The sequence below is a fragment of the Mustela nigripes genome, chromosome 3, assembly GCF_022355385.1.
Source record: "Mustela nigripes isolate SB6536 chromosome 3, MUSNIG.SB6536, whole genome shotgun sequence".
In the NCBI taxonomy this organism is placed as follows: domain Eukaryota; kingdom Metazoa; phylum Chordata; class Mammalia; order Carnivora; family Mustelidae; genus Mustela; species Mustela nigripes.
This window is the reverse complement of record NC_081559.1, coordinates 184,735,997-184,750,979: the sequence shown is the minus strand read 5'-3', so window position 1 is coordinate 184,750,979 and position 14,983 is coordinate 184,735,997. Positions and strand designations below refer to the sequence as shown.

At 51.5% G+C, this 14,983-nt stretch overlaps 1 long non-coding RNA gene across 4 annotated transcripts in view; it reads right to left on the bottom strand.

The window, feature by feature from the left end:
• LOC132014302 (uncharacterized) overlaps nucleotides 1-14,983 on the bottom strand; it is a 228,465-nt gene that overhangs the window by 70,526 nt on the left and 142,956 nt on the right. For 3 of the 4 annotated variants that reach the window (XR_009403280.1, XR_009403283.1, XR_009403281.1), the window contains one exon: nucleotides 12,894-13,019. This is a non-coding gene — a long non-coding RNA (uncharacterized LOC132014302). Of the gene's footprint in view, nucleotides 1-11,554; nucleotides 11,691-12,893; nucleotides 13,020-14,983 lie in introns of all 4 variants that reach the window. The other variant, XR_009403282.1, reaches the window with a different exon arrangement.

Below are 14,983 nucleotides of genomic sequence, written 5' to 3'. Positions count from 1 at the left end.
TAATCGTTCCTTAGTCTTATTGTGTCTTTCATTTTTGAAGAGTACTGAGCAGCTATTTTGTAGAAATGTCCCTCAATTTGTTTGTGTCGGCAATTTCCTCATTACTAATTTCAGCATATGGGCTTCTGGCAAGAATTCCCACTGAAGCAGTGGCTGACTCCAGGGCTGGGGGAGGGACGGACAAGATGAGACTGGAACATATTGTGGTGCCAAGAAGTAAGGCAATGCTCAAAAGACGATGTCCAAAGGACACAGAGCTCAACATGAAGGACACCCCAGTGGCCAGATCTAGAAAAAACTGCAAAACAGTAATTGTTGTTACCAATAGTAACCAATATAATAAAAATGCATGACTTCCTGCCAAAATGAATACTTTTTTTGAGTAGAAAAGAAAGGAAAGCTCTTCTGTACATTAGAATCCCAAGTGATAAATACAGAAATAATGAGACAGACGACTGTGAAGCTAGCACCAACAGTTGAACAGTTTCAGGCAAATAATCAATGATGGGTGCTAAAATTAGTCAGGTAAAAGTAAAATGAGAAACCCACTATTTACATAGTTTTAAAGTATCTCCCAATAAGATACTTCTTAATAATAAAGAGAAAAAATAGTGACTTAACAGTGTCTACACCGGCCAGACACCAGGTTGACCTTCATCAAGTGATCAAGGTCAATATTCTCAGGGATGGGACAAACCAGCACCATGTACTTCCTGATCAGATGCACTGAGGAGAACAGAACAGCTCACTCTTCCTGGGGACTGCGGAGCAGGGCACCGTCTAGCAGTGAGGCGATCTTCACGTTCTGCCGTTTTATCAATGCTATTGCAGGAGAATCTTTTGCAACTTGTTCTACTGTTCCTGTTCCTCCAGGACTGACTCATCAGAAGTGCACCCACTCAACAGTTTAAGAGGTGCTGCCAAAACTTCCTTCAACAAAGCTGGTCTGATTCATCACCACCCTGGCCCCCAGCACAGCTGGAGAGCACCCACTTTCTCTTGCCAACGTTCATCGCTACAACTTGCAGAACACCTGATGAAGGAACTAAGGAAGCCGGCTCTGGCACGCCACCGCCAGGGTAAGATGCCGGGAGCAGGAGCCACAGAACAGGGAGTATAGGTGCATCTGGCCACGGAGGAATTTCCAGAGGGTTCACAAGGGCAGGAGTCCAGGCCACGCACACATACAAAAAACACCAGGGAGAGAGGCTCTCCCATAGCTGTAGGATGCCCCACTCATGGGCTACTTGGGAAGGACTCGAGAGCTTGAATCTGTACCCATTCCCACCGGGCCTCAGCTCCAGACTTTACAATAACAAGTCTCAAACAATACCGATGTAGTAACGAAGTTTCCCAATCAAACCTGCTCGTGGTAACTCCCAACCTTTGTGTTGTGTTTTATAACCCGCTTTATGTCACTCTGTGGACATTTCATAACAGTGAGAAGAGCAATACTCCCTGTACAGGTAACAGAGAACAGACACTCAGTGAGAGGAAGTAACCCGGCCGGAGTCAAACCGTGCGTGGAAGAGAGAGGCGGCTGGAATCTGGAAGCCTAGGTCAGAGGTCACCTGGAGAGCAGTGGTTCTCCTGGCCTGGACTGTTATGGGGCTGAGGGCGCACAGACAGTCACTCGTTTCCTCTCCACCCCCACCTGACGAGGCCAGTGTCATGATTAGCTTCATTTTGCAAAAAGGAAAGACTGGGATTTCGCCAAAGTCCTTGCCAGCAGTGAGGGACGGCCGAGGACTCCCACCGGTTTACGTGACGGTCCTGCCAGGCTCTTACCTATGACTAGGAAGACCTTGCTTCCTCCTGACTGCGCCCTGGACAGTGGGCAAGGAGGGGAGAAGCAGAACTTGTTCGTGCTGCCTCCCGCCTCCTCTGAGATGAAGAAGGGGTGAGAAAGGGGAAGCACTGGCCATGGGGGACAAAGCCCTCCTCTCTCCACCACATGACCAACCCAGTAAGTTCTCAGTCATGATCACCTACTGTATACAAGCTGGCTGGACTCCACAGCCCTGCTTTACGAGCTAGTCTGGAGCAAGACAAATTCACGAATAAAAATCCAAATGATAGTCAATACCCGACAACGACATCGGTGACGGTGAGACAAGACACACGGCCGGATGATAAATCAGAGGGCTGAGAAAGACAGGGCCCGGGAGGCCTCAAGGAGGGTGGCACCCACAGGGAGCCCTCCACAGTCCCCCTGCCTCACTGGAGCAGGGGTGAGGAGCCATCGCTGCAGGGCAGGGCAGGGCAGGGGCAGGGGGCAGGAGGCAGAAGGGAAGATGGCCTGCAGCTACTAAGCACCTACTTAGTGGTGGCATTTACCCTTTCCTAACAGCCCCCTAGGCAGGCATTATCCCCATGTGGACATGAAGAATGACAAAGGCATCTGTAATTTGGAAAGGGAGGCTCAGAGAGGGTGGTTAACTTGCCCAACGCACCCAGGCACTGATGATAAAACAAAATAAAATACCAAGTGATAAAAATGCCGGGATAAAAACCAGGTATAGCTGGAAATCAAGTCGGGGCCTAACCAGGCTCCAGGTTTTTGGTGTAATTCACAAGACCCAAGGGCACTGGACTGTATAATAAAATCCAGAAGATGTGACATGCTGTGGACTGTCTCCCCAGAAATGCATATGTTGAAGTCCTAATCCCCAATGTGACCGTATTTGGAGACGGCTTTATGCGGGTAACAAGGGATAAATGAGGTCATAAAGCTGGAGCTGGATCCAAAAGGACTAGTATACTTATATGAAGGGGCAGCATAGAGCCTGGGTACACACTCACTCTCTCTCTCTCTCTGTAAGGAAGCAAGAAGGTGCCCATCTGTATGCCAGGAACCGACTCTTCACCAGAAAATGAATCAGCTGCACCTTGATCTTGGACTCCTCCGTGTCAGAACCGCGAGAAAATAAATGTCCTGCTGTTTAAGCCACCCACTCTATGGTATTTTGTTATGGCCATCCAAGGAGACTGTGACTTGGCCCGTCCATACATCAGACCGGTGGCCTGATTTCTGTGCTCTTGGAGTATGCCCTCATCACTCGTGTTTGAGCACAGCCCCCAAATTCTGCATAAGTATTTGTCATTTGTACACATAAATGCCTGTATTATAATAAAACATACACAAATAAAGCCATTTTCTAAGAAGGGAATAAAATAAAAAGAGGAGATGTAACCTTTTCTTCGTAGGCCCTGTTTTGGGTTGAACTGTGTCTCTGGAAAGACATGTTACAGTCCTACCTCTCCAGTCCTTGTGAATATGAGCTTATTTGATAATGGGTCTTTGTAGAAGTAGTCAAGTGAAATGAAGCCACCCTGGATTAGGGTAGCCCTACTCCTTACAAGAAAAGGGAAATTTGAGTATAGCCAAATCAGAGAGAAACCCACGGGAGGCTAAGGCAGAGACAGGGGAGCTGCAAGCACAAGCCAACAAAGACCAAGGACCGCCAGATGCCGCCAGGAGCTCAGAGAAGAGAAAGGACTTTTCCCTAGAATCTTCGGAGGGAACATGGTCCCGCCGACACCTTGATTTCAGGCTTCTGACTCCAAGAACTAAGAAAGAATCAACTTCTGTTGTTTTCAACCACCTAGCTGGTGGTCATTTGTCACAGCAGTGCCGGCAGACTGACACCACTGCCAATAAATCCACGAGGACGGTGAATTCAGACCAGGGTACCAAGACAAGGGGCAAATCACACGCAAGAGTCGTTTCGGTGTCAAGGAGGCACTCCTAGGTGAGTGGCCATGGGGAGCGTGAAGGGCCACAGTATGCATGCCAGAGGCGGCCTTCAGTGGGTTCACGACCCAGAGGAAACCCCCCGAGAAGCCCCGGCCCATGTCTTCTCCCCAGGCCAGCCTCACTTCCCCGTCAGCCCTGCCCTGGTCTATTTCCACGGGGCTGTTTACACCCCACACAGGCACACGCCCCTGCAGACACAGAGAAGCCCAGCACACCCTGGGGACCGGTGCTTACAGCGGAAAACCCGAAGCATCACCCACTCCGCTCAGCAAGCTGTGGAGACGGGCTGCCGGCGAGCCCCCCGGGAGTGCCCCTGGTCGTGGGTGGCAGCAGGAGGAGGTGGAGACGACCGCCGGCGAGGGTCAGCGACAGGCCTTCCGGGCACAGAGGACGCAGGTGGGCGGTGGGGCGGCCCACTCTGGGCCTCGAAGTCACAAGTTTGGAAACGTGCTCCGAGCTCAGATGAGCAAAGGGGACAGGAGTGGGAAATACAAAAATAGACCTTGTGTATTAATCAGGGTTCGACCTGGAAGAGGAAGTCTATCTGTTGTTTCAAGAGGCAGGATTTCAGATTAAACAGCCATTTACTGGAAAGGCCAAAGGGGGACCCTGAGGCATCGGGGAAGCAGTGGCTGCTTAGAGTAGTATATCCCCTTAGGGAGGGGGTGCAAGAGTGGGATGATGAGAAGTCTGGCGGGCCCGGGCGGGGTCTCGGCTGCGGCTGTCATCTCTGACAACAGCCAGTGAAGCTGCTTCCCAAAGTGTGGAGCCAAAAGGAACCCATGCACACTACACGCCACTGTTGCTCTCAGGACCAAGTGCTGCCGCCGTTGCCACACCAGGAACAGCGGCGAAGAGCACGGTGCAAGGCCTCCGCCCTCCCAGGCTTATGGTGCCCCTGGAGCCATCAGATCTGGCCATGATGGGTCATGGGCTGGCCACTGCTCCTTTGACAGTGGGCATGCACAGGGGCAAGAGTCAAAAGTTTTACAAATAAGCAGTCAGACACAGACCCCGGACAACACGGCAGGACACTGACCTGAGCCGGGCAGCTGGGCAGCCAGGCCCTGTGTGCTGTCCAGTTCCCCAGCAAGCCCTGATGCCTGCCCAGCAGGCCCACAACACTGACTCCCATCGCCTGCCTGGTCCTGGAGGCACAGGAGTTTGAGACAGCGAGCAGGAAATGGAAGCAGGGAGGGCAGCCCGCACTGTATGTGAACGCTCTCATTCCCCTGCAGGGTGTGGCAAATTCTAAGAAAGCCAGGCATGTGTCTTGTCCACTGCTTTATTTTCCTGACAACCTCAGGAACCAAATGGATGAAACCTCTCCTGGTTTTGGGGGGCTGTGTGAGCCCTGCTGAGGTGCCACAGCACTTCTCTCGTGGGTTTGGTCTACTTAAGAGAAGCAGACAAATATTCAATTAAAAAGGGGGGGATGGTGGGCACATTCTGATGTGGTAAGGCCAATGGGCTTGGAAGAGTGGGCGGAGAGGGCATGAAGCAGGGCTGACATGGGGAAGGCTTCCTGCAGGAGGACAGGAAGGCCAAGGGAACAAGAAGGGCACACAGGCACAGGGAGAAATGAACAAAGGTCGATGTGCACGTGATGGCATCCTGGTCAACACGTACTCTGGGCAGGACACGTCTCTGAGCCTCTGTCACATGTGTCCAGATCATCGTCGCTTCTGCGCATGAGACCACAGTGCCCACAGGGAAAAGTCCAGTGTTTTCAGCCCACGGCTCTCTGCCCATGTGGACTTTTGGACCTCACCATTCATCACCACCTCTTGCCAATCAATGTGGCTGGAAAAAACAAGTCTGTTCAATAGTATATGATGCAGTAATGGACTACAGCTGGGGCATCAGTGGAATTCATGGTTAGCTTAAATAGATTCAGACCGATACCTATGCAAATATTTATATGTGTGTGGGTTTACATGGGTTATTATACACGTGTGGGTATATGCGTGTTAGGATACATGTGCCGCTGGACGTGGGTTAGTATATGTGTGGGGTTGGATGTGGGCTAGTATATGCGTGTGGGTAGGTATACACGGGTTAGTATATGCACGTGGCTGTATGTGGGTTAGTATACATGTGTGGGTATACGCCGGTTAGTATACACGCATGGCTGCATGTGGGTTAGTATATGAGTGTGGTTGTATGTGGGTTAGTATACGCATGTGGTTGGATGTGGGTTAGTATATACACATGTACTTCATCACTGTCATTGGGAAGGCCTAGGAACGGTGACATCCCAGTAGCTGTGAGCACATCTCATACCCACATCTTGGTTTCTAATACCATTTGCTGATACAACAAACTGGGCTCCTTAAGAAAATGGCTGATTCTAGGTCTAGGACAGGAAATATATAAGTAGTGCCAGAAAGTAAGGAAACACTCAAAAACAAGCAAACAAGAAAGCAAGCAAACAAAAACTCCTATAATAATGGAAGGTATGTCAAAATAATGGTATGTCAAAGGACAGAGCCCACAGAAAGAGCTCCCAATGGCCAAAGCTAGAAAAACATGTGCAAATAAAGAAAGTTACACTGGATTTTAATCCAAAGTATATAATCAATATCCTTGACTCCATATTGAGATACAGATACAGGAACAGATACAGATATCTATACACGTATATAGGGATGGCGTGGAAGAAAAATCGCCCAACGGAGAAGAATTCCACATAGTGCGTAACTGCTCCACCACCAAGGGGGCACAGTCTCCCGCTCCCTAAGTGTGGGCTATACCCAGTGACATCCGACTAAGCACAGAGGAGAAGGTGGGGCAGGGAGAGTAGAGTACAATGGAGAACTCTGATGAATGGCACCACAGCCAGTTGGTCAAGGTTAACATTAACAGTGATTACTCAGGTGACAGTATATTGCTTGATATGGTGTGGCTAAATAGCCCTTTGCCCCCGGGGTCTTCCTTCCCAAAGCCATCATCCCAGTCCACTGCTGGGTAAAACATCAGACAAATCCTAACTGAGGGACAGTCTACAAGGCACCTGACCTACTGGCCATCAGCAACAAAGGAAGTCTGAGAAACTGTCACAGCCAAGAGGAGCCTAAGGACACATAGTGACTAGATGTAGTAGAGTGGATGGGATCCTTGGGCAGTAAAAAGAGTAGCAGGGGAAAAGTAGGGAAATCTAAAAAAATGATAATAATAAGTATATTGGTCATTCATTATAACGAATGTGCCACATTAACATAAGATGTTCATAGTAGGGAAAATGGTGTGGGTTATGCGGGACCCTTCAGAAGGACTGCCACAATTTCCTGGTAAAACAGAAATCTGTTCTAAAGGAAAATCTGTTTAAAAATATGTGTGTAGGATATGCCCGGGAGAGTGGAAGCATAGGGGGTCCAGGTAAAAATCATGACTCCTGGAAAATTTGTTTCGGTATCTGCAACTCTGACAACTGTCTGATGCTTCCTTCCATCATCACTGGGGACAGTCAGGTTTGAAAACCCAAAGCAAATGGCCCGTGAACGCATCACCTCGACCACTGGTGGAACATCTCAGGCGTCTTAGAAGAGTCAGGCTACAATGTCTTCTGGTGCTCAGAGCAGCTCACTGGGCAGCGAGGAAACGGAGGCTCAGAAGCACCACGACCCTTCCTCCTAGCACAGGGCTGGTGGGTGGCAAAGCAGAGAGACCAGGGTTCAGGTCTCCTTCCTGGGTCCCTTCTGCTCTACCTCTCCAGCTGAGGCCAGTCCCGGGGATATTCGCTCCCATCCTAGCAAGGGGAGAGGCTGACACTCAGGAAAGAAGCAAGCTCAGAGAGGACGGCATTTAAATTGGTTTTTCCTTTTTCTTTTTTTTTTTTTCCCCCCGTCTTACTTTTATTCTTATGAAACCTTTTTAAAGGTCCCTCCCCCATCTGATTTCCCACAGGCTCAAAGCCAGGGTGCCTCTGGTCCACAGCAGCACAAACATGGCCATGAGTCCTTGAGGCCAAACACTGTACGATGCAGAAAGGGGTCAATTCCCTCATTTTAATAAAAGTTTTATGTTTGCAGGGATATTAAAACAACAAGAACAACCACCACCACCCCACAGGCCTGCTTGCATCCATCCCACTGATGGGTGTCTTCTTCCCAAAGGCACCCACCCACGACTCCTTCCACCAGAGTGACAAAACGGGAGAGAAAATGGCTTGGAACAGAAGAATGTGAATTCCAGCAAGCTGGTCACTCCTGAGTGACAATAGGGACCCAGAGGGCAGCAGTGCGGGGCTTCTGGAAGCAACCAGAGGAACCAGGCCGCGAGCCTGCGGTGTGCCACGTGGGGCCGTCACTTTGCCCATTACAAACCTAGAAGCCAGCCACCCAGACGAACCTGGATCCCAGAGGAGCAGGAAGGGAAGGGTTTCTAACCGGAGAAAATGTGGTGCCCAAGCTGGGAAGCGACCTGGAAGGAATCAGGGGCCTCTGGGATGAGAGGTACCAAGAGACACACTAGGATGGGCTGACCCAGTGCAGCTCCCTGTGACATGGGGAGCGCATCCCTTAATCTGATCAGGTCAGGGTCCCACCCTTCTGGCCTTATTTAAGCTTTTTCCCTTCACTCAAATATAGCCAGGCTGGGATAGACGGCTGCAGGCTGCGAATCTGGGTGAGGTGGGGGGGGGGGGGGGGCATACGAACATTATTTCATTACCGGCACCATTTCTCTGAGTCTCCAGGTCATTCATCCCAGTTCGCTCAGCCTACCATCGCAAGATGCCACCCATGGGGTGGCTTAAACGGCAGACATTCGTCTCTCACAGTCCTGGAGGATGGACGTCCACAACCTAGGGGCTGGCAGATTTCAGTCTTCTGGTTTCGCCCTCTCACTGCAGAGACAGAGAGAAGTGACTCTCTCCTGTCCCTTCTCTGAGAACATTAATCCTATGGCCGAGGGCTCCACCCTCATGACCTCATCACCTCCCAGAAGCCCCTCCTCCTAAGACCACGGCGTTCTGGGTAGGATTTCAACACATGAATTTTGGGAAGACACAGACATGCTGTCCACGACATCAGGGATCCACAAAGCCAGTCTCCATTCCCAGACTGCCTTCAGAGCAGGAATGGTGGCTCCTCCCTCCTTTACTGCGGATGCCCACCAAGTGGGATGCTGTCGGCTCTCGGTCCAGACTCGTGCCCGAAGAGGCAGGAGGAAAGATGAGGGAGGCCTTCATGAATGGGAAGCCCTAAAGCAGAGGACCGTGCTTAGGTTGTTCCAAAGCATACTGGGGAGCCCTTGAAAGAGGAGGGCTTTCTGCCTTGTTTCCAACTCTCTAGCCCAAACTCAGTCAGTCCAAGAAAAAAATCTCCCAAGCACGTCCTGTGTGCCTGTCATGATGCCAAAAGCCGGGACTAGAGAGAGCATAAGACACTCAAAATATTTACAGTGCAGGGGGAAAAGCCGGTATTCCACAAAGTCAGAGGCTGCTTCCGGAGACAATGAAGCCCACTGGAGACATAACAAGAGCCAAAGTGACAATGTCTGGCCTTTACTCTAATAATAATTATAATAATGATCACACATAATGATAACCGCAGTGGTTGTCCATCTGTGCGGCCAGCTGCTGGCCCAGTGCACCCGATAGAGTCCCAGAAACACTTTTGTTTTCCGGGGATGGTGAGGACACTGTGCCTGCCTCTGCCTGAGCCCACGGGGGCACAGCTGAGGAGGCTCGGTGTCTGCTGGCCCGGCAGGCAGGGTCAGAAACAACAAAATTAGGCGCATTCTCCTTCAGACTTATGAATCCCTCTGCTGCATTTGCCCTCACACTCTGACATTAATTGAACTCTGTCTTCACTACTAAAAATAAACTCCAGGTCAAATGCAATGAGCCAAAAACCTCAGCATGAAACCACAAGAACTAGAGTAAATAGTCAAATGGGCTAATGGCAGAGGTGTTTGGGTGAAAATATGTTTTCTGTTTCAAGCTCAGAGTCCCGAGTGGGCTGGGAGCTCTTTCAGTGCTGCAGACTGGGAAATACAGGAGGCGACCACACAGCGGTGGCCACGGACCAGGGCTGGCTCCTGTCCACGAACAGGCCGGCAAGCAGGAGCTCGCAGACACCCTCTCCCCCAAAGGTCAGGGCCGGGGGCAGCTTGAGAAGATCTCGTGGGAGCCGAGAGACACTCCCAGGGGAACAGGGGCAGGAGAAGACTCCAGAACAGCAAGGTGAGGGTCAAAGGGAAGAAGGCAAGCCCGTCTGTATGTCCAAGCAGGGGTGGGGATGGGAGAACCAGCCGTCGGAAGGCAGACAGGTCAGGAGGTGGAGAAGCCAGCAACAAGGGCTCCCGTTGGCTCAGCATTCTTTTCAGGCCAGCTTTGGGCTCCTCAAGACCAGCCTGAGGGGGCACTGGTCCATTCTGCCACTGAGAGACAAGAAGCCTGGAGAGGGTAAAGGACCTGCCCAGGGTCCCCAGGGCCCTGGGAGGGGGAGGTGGGAGAGAATGCAGGCGTACTGGTACCTCTGTTCCAGGACCCAGGCTCACAGATGGCAGGGGTGTGGGCAGACAGGCCCCCGGCGGAACGACGGTGTCCTCGGGCGGCCAGAACCACACGCACCAGCACAGGGTGCACACCTTCCTCGGAGGCCCCAGCACAGACCAGCCCTGCCGGGGTGTTCACCACGCTGCTCCTCGGAAGCTCAGCACCCACCCCTGCTCCATGTGCCTACTCCCGGCAGCTAAATTCTGGGGACGCTCTTTTCCCGTCACCCCCAGACAGATGATGGGTCAGGCCGCTCTTCCATTCACAGAATGAAGGCAACACCGTTCATGTTCACGGCTGCGGCAGCAAGAGATGGTGCTCCCAGCTCGCAGCTCGTCCCGCCAATGACTAGAGTCCCATCGGCCCTTGTCTGCATTCCCAGTGAGGGCAGCTTGTTCCAGCCCTAATGCCAGGTGCTCTGGGGAAAAGGGTGATCCCACAAGAGACTGAGGCACTTTCGCTGTACTCCCGCTTCTGAAGTCGGCTACCTGGATCCGGAGCTTAGGCTGCGGAAGCAAATGGCAAGGGACTGGCTGAGTGCCAGAGAGCAGACCAGGTGGCCTGGCAGCGACACTCAGTGTAGATGAGCTCTGACCCCAAAGCGGGCCATCAGCTCCTGACACGGCAGTGGGGACACAGGTGCACCAGGATGCTGGTGCACAGGCACCCCAACTGCAAATCGGCTCGGCTCCTACTAGGTCTCACTCATGTGCCACCTCCCCACTCCCCAGAAAGCCCCAGTGACCTGCCCTGCCTGTGGAGAGTCTAGAGAACCCCAGGTGCACGTCAATCTCCCCCACCTTGAGTGGAGGGCGGGGCCTCACGTTCGCACCATGTGGGTCACTGGACCACGGCGGGCACAGGAGAGGAGAGATACAAAGGCAATCAGAGGGGCGCCTGGGTGGCTCAGTGGGTTAAGCCTCTGCATTTGGCTCAGGTCATGTTCTCAGAGTCCTGGGATCGAGCCCTGCATCAGCTCTCTGCTCGGCAGGGAACCTGCTTTCCTCTCTCTCTGCCTGCCTCTCTGCCTACTTGCAATCTCTCTCTGTCAAATAAATAAATAAATAAATCTTTAAAACAAAACAAAATAAACAAAAAAACCCAAATGCATTCAGACACATTTAACACACAAGAGAAAAGACACAGGCGCATGAACACTGTCCTCTGCTGTCCTCTCCCTCTGATGGCCACACCTGTCTTCTCACGGGTCCCCGCCTGAACCATGGTTCCATGTTCCGTTGTGATTCATTCTTTTCAACACCTTGTTTTTTAAAGAAAAAAAAATTGCAACTGACCTCATTCTTTGCTCTAAGTCTTTAAGAACTTTCTTCTTTGGGTGTTCTCTCTCTTACTTTCTCCTTCCTCCTTGTGAGTTACTCATTCCTTTGTTCTTACAACATCCACAGTCATATCAGGTGGGTGTCCGGAGGGCTGTGAGGATGTGGAAGACAGGCCTTTGCTCTAAACAAGGTCATGCGCGACTGGGGGCGTGGGCGTGGGTGGGGGAGAGACGCAGCGGGGTCTGAGGGAGGCATGCCCCAGATCGCGGGAGGAGGTCAGGAACTCTGCTCAGGGAAGGGGGACCTGGTGGGAGTGGAAACACAGAGAAGAGCAGACCAAGGACTTGGAAAGAGCCTGCTGTAGGAAAGGAACTGTACACGGTGTAGTTAATGAGTTTAAACAACAACCACCACCACCCAGAGGTGCTGGGTGGTGCAGTTGGTTAAGTGTCGGACTGTTGGTTTCACTTCAGGTTGTGGCCTCAGGGTCCTGAGATCAAGCCCCACACTGGGCTTTGCACTCAGCATAGAATCTGCTTGAGATTCTCTCTCTCCCTCTCCCTCTGCTCCTCACGCTATTGCTCTCTCTCTCTTTATCTCAAATATATAAAAATCTTAAAAAACAAAAAACAAACAAACAAACAAAAAACAAAAAGAAAAAACAAAAAACCCCTCCTGTTTTGGAGCATTTCCTTCTCCATGTCAGGCAGCCTGATGAACTATCTCCACCATCTTCTTCAATACCCGCGACATCCTCTTGAGGCCAGAGCTGACGCGATCCCTATCTTGCAGACGAGGGAACTGAGGCTTGGAGCAGCTGAGTGACCCGCCCACGGTGAGGCAGGTGGCAAAGCCAGGAACACCCAGGTCTGCCCGAAACCCCGGGTCTTCACCTCTTCCTTTACCCCAAACAGCCTCGGACTTGGAGCGACTAAGCGTGCAATGCAAGGGGGTTGGAGGGAGATAGGGGGTCTGTCTCCCCACAAACACCCAAAAGGTGTTTTGCCCACAATGTACCGTCTCCTCTCCCCCAGTGATGCAGTCTCCATACGTCTCAGCAGGCCAGGGGCGTATCCACCCGCCTCGACCAGAAGGAAAGGTGCGGGGTATCCACCTAGGAGGGGGTGGGCTCCATCCCCGGCTAGACACAGAGGGAGAGCTCCCAAAGCATGACACTGAGGCCACCGAATGCCGAGAACCAGGTCCCAGGTGTCAGGGTGAGGTTACGGGAAGCCGGCTTCTCAAATCAGCACAGGAAACCAGGCCAAGATGTCAAGAACCACAACCCAACTTGTGTTGCAGGAGATCACTGATTCCAAAGGTTAGTTTTTGTTCAAGAGGAGAAATCTCTTACCTTTATTCTCCAAATCCCCAAATGGCCCAGCTTTTTCATTCAGGAAAGGACATTCCCTCTAGAGTACCAGACGGGTACGTCTGCTTTTCAGACTGACAGCACCAAAATCCAAGGCATGATGGGATTCTGTAAACCAGCAAGAAAAGGACAGAGAAGTATTAGAATCAAGGCTGACACAGAAGAGATTTGATGAGAGGTTTCATTTATTTGAAAAATACAAAATGCATACTGACTAGATGCTGAAGGAGAAGCTTCAGAAGAGCAGACATTTACTGAGCAACTATTATGGACCAAGCCCTGTGTTAAGTCATTTAATCCTGGGAGACCAGTTTTGATGGCTCTGAGGTCAGACCAGAATGCAGGGCCACACCTTCCTGCCTCCCCAAACCCTGCCCATCGATCTCGTTTTCTGCCCCCCCTAAAGCTATTCCACGCACCTAAGTCCGGAAACGCCAGGTAGAGGGAACAGAAAAACACACCCAGTAACTTCCCTCTGATAATGTCCCGTCCCTGGATGTCCAGCCCATTCCACAGATGGTGGGGATACTACAAGCCATGGGGTGGTGTCACACTCACTAGGTTGTAAGCTTTATCTGAGCCGGACCCTGTCATCTTGTAACCTGTGACAGGTGGACACCATGGATTACTCAGGGAACAAAAAGTGTCACTTCACCAGGGGTTCTCACTGTAACTGATCATCAAGATGGCTATATGAGGTGGCCAAATGGGGGGTGAGGGAGAATGGGACAAGGGGGCCACTGCTGGTCTTACTAGCTCTGGAAGGACCTCCCAAGACACCTGGAGCAGAGCTGAACGCTCAGCCTGGTGGGTGCAGACACAGAGTCTTCTCCTTTGCAGGGCAGTTGGCACAACCAAAAGCTACACTTCTGGGGCCCTGGGATGGTTCAGTTGATTAAGCATCTCCTTCAGCTCAGGTCATGATCCCAGGGTCCTGCAATTGAGCCCCGAAGGGTGTTCCCTGCTTGGCGGATGGCGGGGAGTCTACTTCTCCCTCTCCCACTGCCCCCCCCAACAACTCTGCATGTGTGCATGTGTTCTCTCTCAAATAGATAAATATAATCTGGAAAAAAAAAAAAGCCACAAGATTACGTTAACAGGGCGCCTGGGTGGCTCAGTGGGTTAAAGCCTCTGCCTTCGGCTCAGGTCATGATCCCGGGGTCCTGGGATTGAGCCCTGCATCTGGCTCTCTGCTCAGCAGGGAACCTGCTTTTCTCCATCTCTCTCTGCCTACTTGTGATCTCTGTCAAATAAATAAATAAAATCTTAAAAAAAAAAAAAAAGGATTACATTGACAGTGGGTGATTTCTACCCCGTTCCAGACCTTCCTCCTGTACCCCCTCAATTTCCCCAGCATCTTAGCCATCAGATCATCAAGAAGATGGAGCTCGGTGAACACGGATTCAGCATCAGTAAGACTGACAGGTTCTGAAGAGGAATTTGCCCCCAAATGTAGGAACAGCTGGAGAAAGACTGTCATCCCCAGCAGAGAGCAGAGGTCAGGTGGCCTGTCTTCCCCACCACTGATTCCCTCACCCTCGTCCAGGGCAATGTGGTCACAATCAGCTTCTCTGAGCCCCCACGTTGTCACTCGCCTCCCTTGGACGTGTCAGCATCACGGACGGACCCACAGCAGCTCTGAAGGCCGGGGAGTGTCTGTCTGCTCTCACCCCATGCCCTGTCCCCGTTCTCAGCAGAAGCAGTTCACTCAGGGAAGTCCCTTGCCTGACGGTGCGCTCAGCAGCCTGCCATCCTCGGCACATCCACGCTCCAGCTGTGGGCGGCCTCCCACACTTCTCAGGCACTTTTTTTTTTTTTTTTTTGCCTTACTGTCAAAAATGCACTCGCCTTATTGCCTGGAAAAGGCAGCAGCCCGCCTCCTGGTTGTTAGACGGGCTGGAGAGGCATTCCAGGTCTATAAGAGTCTTTTTATGGAGCCTGAGCAAGTGACCCTTCAAACTTCAGTTTCTCATCCTAAAGGTTTGTTCCTAGTCTTAAGTGAGAATCTTTGCAGAGCTCAGCACTGAGCCTGCCACGTTGTGAAAACTCAGAATAATCAGCTGTTAGAAACA